The 14,677-nt window shown below is 55.2% G+C and overlaps 8 non-coding genes and 5 pseudogenes across 8 annotated transcripts; all 13 read left to right on the forward strand.

Moving 5' to 3' along the window:
* The first annotated feature begins 385 nt into the window (after positions 1–385).
* Positions 386–559, forward strand: LOC145338519 (U2 spliceosomal RNA; annotated as a pseudogene).
* A 215-nt stretch (positions 560–774) lies between these two features.
* Positions 775–966, forward strand: LOC145338130 (U2 spliceosomal RNA). Its single transcript, XR_013885480.1, has one exon. It is a non-coding gene; the product is annotated as a U2 spliceosomal RNA (small nuclear RNA).
* Positions 967–1,181: 215 nt separating this feature from the next.
* On the forward strand, positions 1,182–1,373 carry LOC145338278 (U2 spliceosomal RNA). Its single transcript, XR_013885627.1, has one exon. It is a non-coding gene; the product is annotated as a U2 spliceosomal RNA (small nuclear RNA).
* Positions 1,374–1,588: 215 nt separating this feature from the next.
* Positions 1,589–1,780, forward strand: LOC145338279 (U2 spliceosomal RNA). The gene has a single exon (XR_013885628.1). It is a non-coding gene; the product is annotated as a U2 spliceosomal RNA (small nuclear RNA).
* A 215-nt stretch (positions 1,781–1,995) lies between these two features.
* On the forward strand, positions 1,996–2,187 carry LOC145338280 (U2 spliceosomal RNA). Its single transcript, XR_013885629.1, has one exon. It is a non-coding gene; the product is annotated as a U2 spliceosomal RNA (small nuclear RNA).
* Positions 2,188–2,402: 215 nt separating this feature from the next.
* LOC145338538 (U2 spliceosomal RNA) lies at positions 2,403–2,593 on the forward strand. The gene has a single exon (XR_013885839.1). It is a non-coding gene; the product is annotated as a U2 spliceosomal RNA (small nuclear RNA).
* A 5,287-nt stretch (positions 2,594–7,880) lies between these two features.
* Positions 7,881–8,054, forward strand: LOC145338501 (U2 spliceosomal RNA; annotated as a pseudogene).
* A 215-nt stretch (positions 8,055–8,269) lies between these two features.
* Positions 8,270–8,403, forward strand: LOC145338541 (U2 spliceosomal RNA; annotated as a pseudogene).
* A 4,426-nt stretch (positions 8,404–12,829) lies between these two features.
* Positions 12,830–13,003, forward strand: LOC145338496 (U2 spliceosomal RNA; annotated as a pseudogene).
* Positions 13,004–13,218: 215 nt separating this feature from the next.
* LOC145338131 (U2 spliceosomal RNA) lies at positions 13,219–13,410 on the forward strand. Its single transcript, XR_013885481.1, has one exon. It is a non-coding gene; the product is annotated as a U2 spliceosomal RNA (small nuclear RNA).
* Positions 13,411–13,625: 215 nt separating this feature from the next.
* Positions 13,626–13,817, forward strand: LOC145338142 (U2 spliceosomal RNA). The gene has a single exon (XR_013885492.1). It is a non-coding gene; the product is annotated as a U2 spliceosomal RNA (small nuclear RNA).
* A 215-nt stretch (positions 13,818–14,032) lies between these two features.
* Positions 14,033–14,224, forward strand: LOC145338132 (U2 spliceosomal RNA). The gene has a single exon (XR_013885482.1). It is a non-coding gene; the product is annotated as a U2 spliceosomal RNA (small nuclear RNA).
* A 215-nt stretch (positions 14,225–14,439) lies between these two features.
* LOC145338571 (U2 spliceosomal RNA) lies at positions 14,440–14,497 on the forward strand (annotated as a pseudogene).
* The last annotated feature ends 180 nt before the right edge of the window (positions 14,498–14,677 follow it).

Below are 14,677 nucleotides of genomic sequence, written 5' to 3' on the forward strand. Positions count from 1 at the left end.
AAGCTTGGGGCAGCCGCCGCAAAGGCACAATGGGGAAAGGCCACACTGTAAGGCCTTTTAACGGAGGCAGACCGAGGGCCCAGGAACTGCAGAATACCCTCGACCTGCGTAACTGTGTGCCAATCTGAGCACTAACGGCACACAGAAATTTTTTGAGCCGTGTATATAGTTGTTTAAGTATTGAAATGTAATCATTGTAATTAGTACAAATATGTAAATATGGAGACATGGACATAGTTTTTTTTTAAGTACTGAAATGTTAAGTACTGAAATGTAGTCACTGTAGTTTTGGACAGATCTGCAAAAATGTTTTCATTCCGCATTGTTTTGCTACTCGAAGCCCTGTACATTGTAATAGTTTACTTGAGATTTTTATGAATAAAGTATATTTTTGGAAAAAAAAAATCTGTTCTTATCAGTTTAATATCTGATAGTTCCCCGATCTGGGGACCAAATATTAACCTGATTTTTGGAACAGGGCGCTGGGGAAAGGGGCTGGCTCCTACCACGCCACGCATCGACCTGGTCTTGCACTCTCTCCAGGAACGGTGCACTGACTCACAAGAGCATCAAAAACAGAACATGTGGCAGCACCTGCCTCCTGGCACAGCAGGTGTCGACGGCAGAGTAAAGGACGCACACGCTGAGCCCCCTGCTGCGCTGCGACGCTACTGCAGCACTCAGGCAGGCTGACGGTTTTTCTGTGGCCAGCAAGCGGCGCGTGAAAGCCAGTGGCTGAGGAAGGGAGGGGGGCCAGCTGGGAATTGACGGGCTATCGCTTCTCGGCCTTTTGGCTAAGATCAAGTGTAGTATCTGTTCTTATCAGTTTAATATCTGATAGTTCCCCGATCTGGGGACCAAATATTAACCTGATTTTTGGAACAGGGCGCTGGGGAAAGGGGCTCGCTCCTACCACGCCACGCATCGACCTGGTCTTGCACTCTCTCCAGGAACGGTGCACTGACTCACAAGAGCATCAAAAACAGAACATGTGGCAGCACCTGCCTCCTGGCACAGCAGGTGTCGACGGCAGAGTAAAGGACGCACACGCTGAGCCCCCTGCTGCGCTGCGACGCTACTGCAGCACTCAGGCAGGCTGACGGTTTTTCTGTGGCCAGCAAGCGGCGCGTGAAAGCCAGTGGCTGAGGAAGGGAGGGGGGCCAGCTGGGAATTGACGGGCTATCGCTTCTCGGCCTTTTGGCTAAGATCAAGTGTAGTATCTGTTCTTATCAGTTTAATATCTGATAGTTCCCCGATCTGGGGACCAAATATTAACCTGATTTTTGGAACAGGGCGCTGGGGAAAGGGGCTGGCTCCTACCACGCCACGCATCGACCTGGTCTTGCACTCTCTCCAGGAACGGTGCACTGACTCACAAGAGCATCAAAAACAGAACATGTGGCAGCACCTGCCTACTGGCACCGCAGGTGTCGACGGCAGAGTAAAGGACGCACACGCTGAGCCCCCTGCTGCGCTGCGACGCTACTGCAGCACTCAGGCAGGCTGACGGTTTTTCTGTGGCCAGCAAGCGGCGCGTGAAAGCCAGTGGCTGAGGAAGGGAGGGGGGCCAGCGGGGAATTGACGGGCTATCGCTTCTCGGCCTTTTGGCTAAGATCAAGTGTAGTATCTGTTCTTATCAGTTTAATATCTGATAGTTCCCCGATCTGGGGACCAAATATTAACCTGATTTTTGGAACAGGGCGCTGGGGAAAGGGGCTGGCTCCTACCACGCCACGCATCGACCTGGTCTTGCACTCTCTCCAGGAACGGTGCACTGACTCACAAGAGCATCAAAAACAGAACATGTGGCAGCACCTGCCTACTGGCACCGCAGGTGTCGACGGCAGAGTAAAGGACGCACACGCTGAGCCCCCTGCTGCGCTGCGACGCTACTGCAGCACTCAGGCAGGCTGACGGTTTTTCTGTGGCCAGCAAGCGGCGCGTGAAAGCCAGTGGCTGAGGAAGGGAGGGGGGCCAGCGGGGAATTGACGGGCTATCGCTTCTCGGCCTTTTGGCTAAGATCAAGTGTAGTATCTGTTCTTATCAGTTTAATATCTGATAGTTCCCCGATCTGGGGACCAAATATTAACCTGATTTTTGGAACAGGGCGCTGGGGAAAGGGGCTGGCTCCTACCACGCCACGCATCGACCTGGTCTTGCACTCTCTCCAGGAACGGTGCACTGACTCACAAGAGCATCAAAAACAGAACATGTGGCAGCACCTGCCTCCTGGCACAGCAGGTGTCGACGGCAGAGTAAAGGACGCACACGCTGAGCCCCCTGCTGCGCTGCGACGCTACTGCAGCACTCAGGCAGGCTGACGGTTTTTCTGTGGCCAGCAAGCGGCGCGTGAAAGCCAGTGGCTGAGGAAGGGAGGGGGGCCAGCTGGGAATTGACGGGCTATCGCTTCTCGGCCTTTTGGCTAAGATCAAGTGTAGTATCTGTTCTTATCAGTTCAGTTTCGCTTCTCGGCCTTTTGGCTAAGATCAAGTGTAGTATCTGTTCTTATCAGTTTAGAGGTGTCTCCTCGAAGGGGATTGCCACCGGTGGAAACCTAACGGTGCCAACTAAGCCGGTTGAGCGTCCACCCCTTCAGGATTGGGTCAGTTGCTCGGGTGTACTCCATACAAACTGACTGGCCTCGGACTGAGAGCCGTTCTCACTGTCTAGAAACGATCTTAGCCTGAGGCTCGAATTTCGCAAAGAGCTATCGGATCTCGATGGGCGTTGTGGAAGCAGGCGTCAGACGATCGGGAGAAGACCGTCTGCAACACTTGTGCTCTGCTGCTATTGGTGGACCTTAATGCTGGTTTCAAGCCTCTGGCTTGGACCTAACGCCGGTACAGAACGACTCAGTGTCACTGAGCTATGGCTGCAGCTACATCGAAAGCTACAGGCCAAGGACTGCCCAACACCATCCGGGTGAAGGCTTCAGGGGGAGACTCGCCCGTGGGCCGAGACTTCGTCGTGAAGAAGGTACTGTTTGAGTGCTGTGGATTCCAGGCAGCAGACGTCTACGGTGTGGCTGAATACAGCAACCAGCCCTACGTGGACGTCAGCTTCAGGAGCCTGTCAGGATGCCTCAAGTTCCTGAAAGCCCTCAAGGAGAAAGGCAAAGAGGGGCCCCTCTCCATCCTGACGGCGGAACCCCTGTTCACCGTGCCGTCCCAGAGGAACCGGGTTATCACGTTCCAAATGTATAACCCCTACGTCCCTGCGGCTGATGTGCTGACGTTCCTCTCCAGGTACGTGGAGGTGAAGGGTGAGAGCGCGGATGTGATGGACAAGTACGGAATCTGGACCTGTAAGAGACAGGTGAGAGTAACTCTGAGGACTGACCCCAACGGAGACCTCCTGCACCCGCCCTCCAATTTTGCCATCGGGGGGAATCGAGGCTTCCTGTACTACGCGGGACAGCCTCGAGTGTGCCGAATCTGCGGCAAAACCGGCCATTTTGCCGCGAGCTGCAGCACCACCTTCTGCAGAAACTGCTTGAAGGAGGGGCACGCGACAAAGGACTGCAGCGACAGCAAATGTTGCAACCTGTGTGGGGAGGCTGGCCACGTCTACAGAGCCTGCCCCAAGCGAAAGGCCACTTACGCCCAGATCACCGGAGGCGGAGTGAAGAAGGCAAGCGTCCGTGCCACCTCAGAGGGACAGACGACCGGTCCAGAAGCAGGCCCGGAAAAGGCTTCGGAAGGACGAGCGGACCCCCCAGTGCAGCAGGAGGAGGACGCATCGTCAGCACCACCAGCAGAGGGCGCCGAAGCCATGGAACAGGAGAGCTCGGAGCTCGAAAGCCCCTGGCTGAAAGTCAAATCCAGCAGAAAGATACGGAAAAGGAAATCCGTGGCAGCGAGACCCCTCAACGGTGACGAGAGAAAAGCTGCCAGACGCCGACAGAACCTCAAGAGGCTCTTTTCAAAAGCGACGAAGAATCCACAGGTGACGGGGAGAACCGACGCCATCGCAGCAGCAGCAGACCATCCAGACGGCCACATGAGTCCGACGATGTCACCCAGTCGCCGACGAGGATTTGAGGCAGGTTCGGACGGATATATCAGCCCTGCCGCCCTGCAGAACTTCGTCAGCACCACAGGAATGCGGAACCGGGTGGATGCTGACTGACGGACATGTAAGAACTGCCAAATCTTTTTGTACTTTAAAAATGTCTTTTAAGTTTGCCTCGGTAAATGTACGCAGTGTCAAAGACGGGTTGAGATGTGCGTCCACATTATCCTACCTGGCCAACGTCAAAGCCGACCTGCTGTTCCTGCAGGAGTGTGGGATCCCTCACCTCAGCAGCTACAGGCGCTGGTCGAGTGCGTGGTCCCACGGACCGTCCATCTGGTCAGGTGGGAACGACTGCCGTTCCTCGGGCCTCGGCATCCTGCTGCGGGGAGGTGGCTTCACCATCTCCGAAGTTAGGGAGGTGGTGGGGGGACGCCTTCTCGTAGCAGACGTCACGTACAAAAACTGCCCTCTCAGGCTGATTAATGTGTATGCCCCTGCCGCAAGAACCGAGCGGCTGGCGGTTTTTGAGCAGCTGCCACAGCTGCTCACCACCTCCAGGCCGGTCATTCTGGGTGGGGACTTCAATTGTATCCTAGACAAGGCCGACCGATCCAGCAGGGCTGAAAACAAACTGGACGCTACGTCCAGAGCCCTGCTGGAGACGGTCAAAGATGCCAAGCTGCTCGACGTCTTCAGCAACCCAGCAGACGGAGGGCAGCGCAGGTACACGTGGTCGCGACCTGACGGGTCGGTTCGCTCCAGGATCGACTTTATGTTTGTGTCCCGCATGCTCACGGTCAGGCCCACCGACGTCAGGCCGGTGTTCTTTTCTGACCACTGCCTCCTGCTGGCCGACTGTCAGCTGGAGGCAAACCAGAAAGTGGGCAGGGGGTCCTGGAAGCTGAACGTAGAACTGTTGACCCCAGAGAACCTCGAGGAACTCAGGAGGGATTACCACGGTTGGAGGACCGTCAAACCCTTCTTTGAGTCTCCATCGCTCTGGTGGGAAACCATCAAAGGCAACATCAAAAGGTTCTTCATCCGCAAAGGGGTTCAGAAGGCCAGGGAGAGACGGCGGGACATGTCCCGACTCCAGAAAAGCATGCAGGAACTGCTCCAACTGCAGTCGATGGGGGTCGATGTCAGGGAGGAGCTCCAGGAGGCGAAGAGCCAGCAAGCCTCGCTCTTTGCCTCGGAGGCCGCCAAGGTCATTTTCCGGTCCAGGGTCCGCTCCGTGGAGCAGGACGAAAAGTGCTCACGCTTCTTCTTCCAGAAGGTGCACAGAGAAACCTCTGTGATCAGCAGCCTGAAGGAAGAGGACGGCTCAGTGGGGTCATCGCAGTCTGACATTCTGAGGATCTGCAAATCCTTCTATGCCGGACTGTATGACCTGAAGCCGACAGACAGCACGGCCTCCCAGTCTTTCCTGTCGTCTATCACGCAGGTCTTAGACGACGGTGAGCGGGACAGCCTGGAGAGACCGGTATCTCTGGAAGAGCTGACCAAGGCCGTCGAGTCCTTGCAGAAGGGTAAAACTCCCGGAAGCGACGGCTTACCGGCAGAGTTTTACTCGGCGTTGTGGGACTTGACGGGCCCGGAACTCCTGGAAGTATACGAGAGTATGCTTCTGGAGGGCAGGATGTCAGAATCCATGAGGAAAGGCATTATTACCCTCATCTACAAGCAGAAGGGGGAGAGGGAAGAAATTCGGAATTGGCGACCCATTTCACTATTGAACGTGGATTACAAAATTCTGGCCAAGGTCATCGCCAACCGGGTCAAGTCTGCTCTGGGGTCAGTAATCCATCCTGATCAAACATGTGCTGTACCCGGCAGGAAGATCTCTGACAGCCTGGCGCTACTCAGGGATACGATTGCCTACGTGCAGGACAGGCAGGTGGATACGTGCCTCATCAGCCTCGACCAGGAGAAGGCGTTTGACAGAATATCGCACAGCTACATGATGGATGTGCTCTCCAAAATGGGTTTTGGGGAGGGAATACGCAATTGGATCCGGCTGCTCTACACAGACATCAGTAGCGCAGTCTCAGTCAACGGGTGGGAAACAGATAGCTTCCAAATCAGGTCTGGAGTCAGACAGGGCTGCCCTCTCTCCTCCGTCCTTTTTGTGTGTTGCATTGAACCCTTTGCCCAGGCCCTCAGAAGCGACCCAGGCATCAAAGGGGTGACAATCCCAGGCAGCGGAGGCACGCAGGTCAAAGCCTCCCTGTACATGGATGACGTGGCTGTGTTCTGCTCGGACCCCTCGTCTGTCCGCAGGCTCCTCCAGGTCTGCGAGCAGTTCGAGCTGGCCTCGGGAGCCAAAGTCAACCAGGGAAAGAGCGAGGCCATGTTCTTTGGGAACTGGGCCGACAAATCCTTTGTCCCCTTCACCGTCAGGGCAGAGTACCTGAAGGTGCTGGGGATATGGTTCGGAGCGGCAGGGGCATGCATCAAAAACTGGGAGGAGCGCATCGCGAAAGCCAGGCAGAAACTCGGCTTGTGGGAGCAACGCTCGCTCTCCATAACAGGGAAAAACCTGGTGATCCGGTGCGAGTTGCTGTCCGTGTTGTTGTACGTGGCGCAGGTGTGGCCTATCCCCAAATCCTGCGCTGCAGCAGTGACGCAGGCCATCTTCAAATTTATCTGGAGATCAAAGATGGATCGCGTCCGGAGGGAGGCGATGCACAAATCTCCAGAGAACGGAGGGAAAGACATTCCCAACGCCGCCCTCATCCTGATGGCCACCTTTGTGTGCGGCTGCATCAAGCTGTGCGTAGATCCTCGGTACACCAACAGCAAGTGCCACTACTTTTTGAGGTTCTACCTGTCCCGAGTGTTGCGAAGGATGGGTCTCGCCACACTGCCGCGGAACGCTCCGAGTAGTTGGACCGTACCGCAGCACCTGTCCTTCGTGGAGAAATTTTTCCGCAAACACACCTTTGACCACAAGGCGATTAAGCAGTGGTCAGCGCGTAACGTCCTTGGGGCCCTGAGAGAAAAGGAGACGGCGGATCCTGTCGGATGGTTCCCTGAGCAGACTGTCAGTGTCATCTGGCAGAACGCCTCATCACCAGAACTGACAAACAAGCACCAAGATCTGGCTTGGCTGGTGGTGAGAAGGGCACTCCCCGTCAGATCCTTTATGCACGCTCGAGGTCTCAACATCACCGCACGCTGCCCTCGAAGCGGCTGCGGGGCTGACGAGACGGTCGCACACCTCCTTCTGGAATGTGCCTTTGCAAAGAAGGTCTGGAGCGAAATGCAGTGGTATTTGTCGAGGTTCGTCCCGAGCAGCTCGGTGACGCAGGACTCTGTGCTCTACGGGCTGTTTCCGGGAACGCACACCGAGACAAATATCAACTGCTGCTGGAAGGTCATCAACTCGGTGAAGGACGCACTTTGGTCCGCCCGAAACTTGCTGATCTTCCAGCTGAAAGAACTGTCCTCGACCGAGTGTTGCAGACTGGCACATTCCAAGGTCCAGGACTACGTGCTAAGGGACGGGCTGAAGCTTGGGGCAGCCGCCGCAAAGGCACAATGGGGAAAGGCCACACTGTAAGGCCTTTTAACGGAGGCAGACCGAGGGCCCAGGAACTGCAGAACACCCTCGACCTGCGTATCTGTGTGCCAATCTGAGCACTAACGGCACACAGAAATCTATTGAGGCATGTATATATTTTTAAGAAATGAAATGTAATTGTTGTAATTAGTACGAATATGTAAATATTGAGACATGCATATAGTTTTTTTAAGTATTGGAATGTAGACACTGTAATTTGGAAACATGTTTTGATTTCGCATTGTCTTGCTACTCAAAGCCCTGTACAATGTAATAGATTACTTGAGATTTTTATGAATAAAGTATATTTTTGGAAAAAAAAAATCTGTTCTTATCAGTTTAATATCTGATAGTTCCCCGATCTGGGGACCAAATATTAACCTGATTTTTGGAACAGGGCGCTGGGGAAAGGGGCTCGCTCCTACCACGCCACGCATCGACCTGGTCTTGCACTCTCTCCAGGAACGGTGCACTGACTCACAAGAGCATCAAAAACAGAACATGTGGCAGCACCTGCCTCCTGGCACAGCAGGTGTCGACGGCAGAGTAAAGGACGCACACGCTGAGCCCCCTGCTGCGCTGCGACGCTACTGCAGCACTCAGGCAGGCTGACGGTTTTTCTGTGGCCAGCAAGCGGCGCGTGAAAGCCAGTGGCTGAGGAAGGGAGGGGGGCCAGCTGGGAATTGACGGGCTATCGCTTCTCGGCCTTTTGGCTAAGATCAAGTGTAGTATCTGTTCTTATCAGTTTAACTACGCGGGACAACCTCGAGTGTGCCGAATCTGCGGCAAAACCGGCCATTTTGCCGCGAGCTGCAGCACCACCTTCTGCAGAAACTGCTTGAAGGAGGGGCACGCGACAAAGGACTGCAGCGACAGCAAATGTTGCAACCTGTGTGGGGAGGCTGGCCACGTCTACAGAGCCTGCCCCAAGCGAAAGGCCACTTACGCCCAGATCACCGGAGGCGGAGTGAAGAAGGCAAGCGTCCGTGCCACCTCAGAGGGACAGACGACCGGTCCAGAAGCAGGCCCGGAAAAGGCTTCGGAAGGACGAGCGGACCCCCCAGTGCAGCAGGAGGACGCATCGTCAGCACCACCAGCAGAGGGCGCCGAAGCCATGGAACAGGAGAGCTCGGAGCTCGAAAGCCCCTGGCTGAAAGTCAAATCCAGCAGAAAGATACGGAAAAGGAAATCCGTGGCAGCGAGACCCCTCAACGGTGACGAGAGAAAAGCTGCCAGACGACGACAGAACCTCAAGAGGCTCTTTTCAAAAGCGACGAAGAATCCACAGGTGACGGGGAGAACCGACGCCATCGCAGCAGCTGCAGACCATCCAGACGGCCACATGACTCCGACGATGTCACCCAGTCGCCGACGAGGATTTGAGGCAGGTTCGGACGGATATATCAGCCCTGCCGCCCTGCAGAATTTCGTCAGCACCACAGGAATGCGGAACCGGGTGCATGCTGACTGACGGACATGTAAGAACTGCCAAATCTTTTTGTACTTTAAAAATGTCTTTTAAGTTTGCCTCGGTAAATGTACGCAGTGTCAAAGATGGGTTGAGATGTGCGTCCACATTATCCTACCTGGCCAACGTCAAAGCCGACCTGCTGTTCCTGCAGGAGTGTGGGATCCCTCACCTCAGCAGCTACAGGCGCTGGTCGAGTGCGTGGTCCCACGGACCGTCCATCTGGTCAGGTGGGAACGACTGCCGTTCCTCGGGCCTCGGCATCCTGCTGCGGGGAGGTGGCTTCACCATCTCCGAAGTTAGGGAGGTGGTGGGGGGACGCCTTCTCGTAGCAGACGTCACGTACAAAAACTGCCCTCTCAGGCTGATTAATGTGTATGCCCCTGCCGCCAGAACCGAGCGGCTGGCGGTTTTTGAGCAGCTGCCACAGCTGCTCACCACCTCCAGGCCGGTCATTCTGGGTGGGGACTTCAATTGTATCCTAGACAAGGCCGACCGATCCAGCAGGGCTGAAAACAAACTGGACGCTACGTCCAGAGCCCTGCTGCAGACGGTCAAAGATGCCAAGCTGCTCGACGTCTTCAGCAACCCAGCAGACGGAGGGCAGCGCAGGTACACGTGGTCGCGGCCGGACGGGTCGGTTCGCTCCAGGATCGACTTTATGTTTGTGTCCCGCGCGCTCACGGTCAGGCCCACCGACGTCAGGCCGGTGTTCTTTTCTGACCACTGCCTCCTGCTGGCCGACTGTCAGCTGGAGGCAAACCAGAAAGTGGGCAGGGGGTCCTGGAAGCTGAACGTAGAACTGTTGACCCCAGAGAACCTCGAGGAACTCAGGAAGGATTACCACGGTTGGAGGACCGTCAAACCCTTCTTTGAGTCTCCATCGCTCTGGTGGGAAACCATCAAAAGCAACATCAAAAGGTTCTTCATTCGCAAAGGGGTTCAGAAGGCCAGGGAGAGACGGCGGGACATGTCCCGACTCCAGAAAAGCATGCAGGAACTGCTCCAACTGCAGTCGATGGGGGTCGATGTCAAGGAGGAGCTCCAGGAGGTGAAGAGCCAGCAAGCCTCGCTCTTTGCCTCGGAGGCCGCCAAGGTCATCTTCCGGTCCAGGGTCCGCTCCGTGGAGCAGGACGAAAAGTGCTCACGCTTCTTCTTCCAGAAGGTGCACAGAGAAACCTCTGTGATCAGCAGCCTGAAGGAAGAGGACGGCTCAGTGGGGTCATCGCAGTCTGACATTCTGAGGATCTGCAAATCCTTCTATGCCGGACTGTATGACCTGAAGCCGACAGACAGCACGGCCTCCCAGTCTTTCCTGTCGTCTATCACGCAGGTCTTAGACGACGGTGAGCGGGACAGCCTGGAGAGACCGGTATCTCTGGAAGAGCTGACCAAGGCCGTCGAGTCCTTGCAGAAGGGTAAAACTCCCGGAAGCGACGGCTTACCGGCGGAGTTTTACTCGGCGTTGTGGGACTTGACGGGCCCGGACCTCCTGGAAGTATACGAGAGTATGCTTCTGGAGGGCAGGATGTCAGAATCCATGAGGAAAGGCATCATTACCCTCATCTACAAGCAGAAGGGGGAGAGGGAAGAAATTCGGAATTGGCGACCCATTTCACTATTGAACGTGGATTACAAAATTCTGGCCAAGGTCATCGCCAACCGGGTCAAGTCTGCTCTGGGGTCAGTAATCCATCCTGATCAAACCTGTGCTGTACCCGGCAGGAAGATCTCTGATAGCCTGGCGCTACTCAGGGATACGATCGCCTACGTGCAGGACAGGCAGGTGGATACGTGCCTCATCAGCCTCGACCAGGAGAAGGCGTTTGACAGAATATCGCACAGCTACATGATGGATGTGCTCTCCAAAATGGGTTTTGGGGAGGGAATACACAATTGGATCCGGCTGCTCTACACAGACATCAGTAGCGCAGTCTCAGTCAACGGGTGGGAAACAGATAGCTTCCAAATCAGGTCTGGAGTCAGACAGGGCTGCCCTCTCTCCTCCGTCCTTTTTGTGTGTTGCATTGAACCCTTTGCCCAGGCCCTCAGAAGCGACCCAGGCATCAAAGGGGTGACAATCCCAGGCAGCGGAGGCACGCAGGTCAAAGCCTCCCTGTACATGGATGACGTGGCTGTGTTCTGCTCGGACCCCTCGTCTGTCCGCAGGCTCCTCCAGGTCTGCGAGCAGTTCGAGCTGGCCTCGGGAGCCAAAGTCAACCAGGGAAAGCGCGAGGTCATGTTCTTTGGGAACTGGGCCGACAAATCCTTTGTCCCCTTCACCGTCAGGGCAGAGTACCTGAAGGTGCTGGGGATATGGTTCGGAGCGGCAGGGGCATGCATCAAAAACTGGGAGGAGCGCATCGCGAAAGCCAGGCAGAAACTCGGCTTGTGGGAGCAACGCTCGCTCTCCATAACAGGGAAAAACCTGGTGGTCCGGTGCGAGTTGCTGTCCGTGTTGTTGTACGTGGCGCAGGTGTGGCCTATCCCCAAATCCTGCGCTGCAGCAGTGACGCAGGCCATCTTCAAATTTATCTGGAGATCAAAGATGGATCGCGTCCGGAGGGAGGCGATGCACAAATCTCCAGAGAACGGAGGGAAAGACATTCCCAACGCCGCCCTCATCCTGATGGCCACCTTTGTGTGCGGCTGCATCAAGCTGTGCGTAGATCCTCGGTACACCAACAGCAAGTGCCACTACTTTTTGAGGTTCTACCTGTCCCGAGTGTTGCGAAGGATGGGTCTGGCCACACTGCCGCGGAACGCTCCGAGTAGTTGGACCGTCCCGCAGCACCTGTCCTTCGTGGAGAAATTTTTCCGCAAACACACCTTTGACCACAAGGCGATTAAGCAGTGGTCAGCGCGTAACGTCCTTGGGGCCCTGAGAGTAAAGGAGACGGCGGATCCTGTCGGATGGTTCCCTGAGCAGACTGTCAGTGTCATCTGGCAGAACGCCTCATCACCAGAACTGACAAACAAGCACCAAGATCTGGCTTGGCTGGTGGTGAGAAGGGCACTCCCCGTCAGATCCTTTATGCACGCTCGAGGTCTCAACATCACCGCACGCTGCCCTCGAAGCGGCTGCGGGGCTGACGAGACGGTCGCACACCTCCTTTGGGAATGTGCCTTTGCAAAGAAGGTCTGGAGTGAGATGCAGTGGTATTTGTCGCGGTTCGTCCCGAGCAGCTCGGTGACGCAGGACTCTGTGCTCTACGGGCTGTTTCCGGGAACGCACACCGAGACAAATATCAACTGCTGCTGGAAGGTCATCAACTCGGTGAAGGACGCACTTTGGTCCGCCCGAAACTTGCTGATCTTCCAGCTGAAAGAATTGTCCTCGACCGAGTGTTGCAGACTGGCACATTCCAAGGTCCAGGACTACGTGCTGAGGGACGGGCTGAAGCTTGGGGCAGCCGCCGCAAAGGCACAATGGGGAAAGGCCACGCTGTAAGGCCTTTTAACGGAGGCAGACCGAGGGCCCAGGAACTGCAGAATACCCTCGACCTGCGTAACTGTGTGCCAATCTGAGCACTAACGGCACACAGAAATTTTTTGAGCCGTGTATATAGTTTTTTAAGTATTGAAATGTAATCATTGTAATTAGTACAAATATGTAAATATGGAGACATGGACATAGTTTTTTTTTAAGTACTGAAATGTTAAGTACTGAAATGTAGTCACTGTAGTTTTGGACAGATCTGCAAAAATGTTTTCATTCCGCATTGTTTTGCTACTCGAAGCCCTGTACATTGTAATAGTTTACTTGAGATTTTTATGAATAAAGTATATTTTTGAAAAAAAAAAATCTGTTCTTATCAGTTTAATATCTGATAGTTCCCCGATCTGGGGACCAAATATTAACCTGATTTTTGGAACAGGGCGCTGGGGAAAGGGGCTCGCTCCTACCACGCCACGCATCGACCTGGTCTTGCACTCTCTCCAGGAACGGTGCACTGACTCACAAGAGCATCAAAAACAGAACATGTGGCAGCACCTGCCTCCTGGCACAGCAGGTGTCGGCGGCAGAGTAAAGGACGCACACGCTGAGCCCCCTGCTGCGCTGCGACGCTACTGCAGCACTCAGGCAGGCTGACGGTTTTTCTGTGGCCAGCAAGCGGCGCGTGAAAGCCAGTGGCTGAGGAAGGGAGGGGGGCCAGCTGGGAATTGACGGGCTATCGCTTCTCGGCCTTTTGGCTAAGATCAAGTGTAGTATCTGTTCTTATCAGTTTAATATCTGATAGTTCCCCGATCTGGGGACCAAATATTAACCTGATTTTTGGAACAGGGCGCTGGGGAAAGGGGCTCGCTCCTACCACGCCACGCATCGACCTGGTCTTGCACTCTCTCCAGGAACGGTGCACTGACTCACAAGAGCATCAAAAACAGAACATGTGGCAGCACCTGCCTCCTGGCACAGCAGGTGTCGACGGCAGAGTAAAGGACGCACACGCTGAGCCCCCTGCTGCGCTGCGACGCTACTGCAGCACTCAGGCAGGCTGACGGTTTTTCTGTGGCCAGCAAGCGGCGCGTGAAAGCCAGTGGCTGAGGAAGGGAGGGGGGCCAGCTGGGAATTGACGGGCTATCGCTTCTCGGCCTTTTGGCTAAGATCAAGTGTAGTATCTGTTCTTATCAGTTTAATATCTGATAGTTCCCCGATCTGGGGACCAAATATTAACCTGATTTTTGGATCAGGGCGCTGGGGAAAGGGGCTCGCTCCTACCACGCCACGCATCGACCTGGTCTTGCACTCTCTCCAGGAACGGTGCACTGACTCACAAGAGCATCAAAAACAGAACATGTGGCAGCACCTGCCTCCTGGCACAGCAGGTGTCGACGGCAGAGTAAAGGACGCACACGCTGAGCCCCCTGCTGCGCTGCGACGCTACTGCAGCACTCAGGCAGGCTGACGGTTTTTCTGTGGCCAGCAAGCGGCGCGTGAAAGCCAGTGGCTGAGGAAGGGAGGGGGGCCAGCTGGGAATTGACGGGCTATCGCTTCTCGGCCTTTTGGCTAAGATCAAGTGTAGTATCTGTTCTTATCAGTTTAATATCTGATAGTTCCCCGATCTGGGGACCAAATATTAACCTGATTTTTGGAACAGGGCGCTGGGGAAAGGGGCTCGCTCCTACCACGCCACGCATCGACCTGGTCTTGCACTCTCTCCAGGAACGGTGCACTGACTCACAAGAGCATCAAAAACAGAACATGTGGCAGCACCTGCCTCCTGGCACAGCAGGTGTCGACGGCAGAGTAAAGGACGCACACGCTGAGCCCCCTGCTGCGCTGCGACGCTACTGCAGCACTCAGGCAGGCTGACGGTTTTTCTGTGGCCAGCAAGCGGCGCGTGAAAGCCAGTGGCTGAGGAAGGGAGGGGGGCCAGCTGGGAATTGACGGGCTATCGCTTCTCGGCCTTTTGGCTAAGATCAAGTGTAGTATCTGTTCAGCGAGACCCCTCAACGGTGACGAGAGAAAAGCTGCCAGACGACGACAGAACCTCAAGAGGCTCTTTTCAAAAGCGACGAAGAATCCACAGGTGACGGGGAGAACCGAGGCCATCGCAGCAGCAGCAGACCATCCAGACGGCCACATGACTCCCACGATGTCACCCAGTCGCCGACGAGGATTTGAGGCAGGT

This window comes from Carcharhinus amblyrhynchos, unplaced genomic scaffold, assembly GCF_965287045.1.
Source record: "Carcharhinus amblyrhynchos unplaced genomic scaffold, sCarAmb.v2.hapA scaffold_98, whole genome shotgun sequence".
Taxonomy (NCBI): Eukaryota; Metazoa; Chordata; class Chondrichthyes; order Carcharhiniformes; family Carcharhinidae; genus Carcharhinus; species Carcharhinus amblyrhynchos.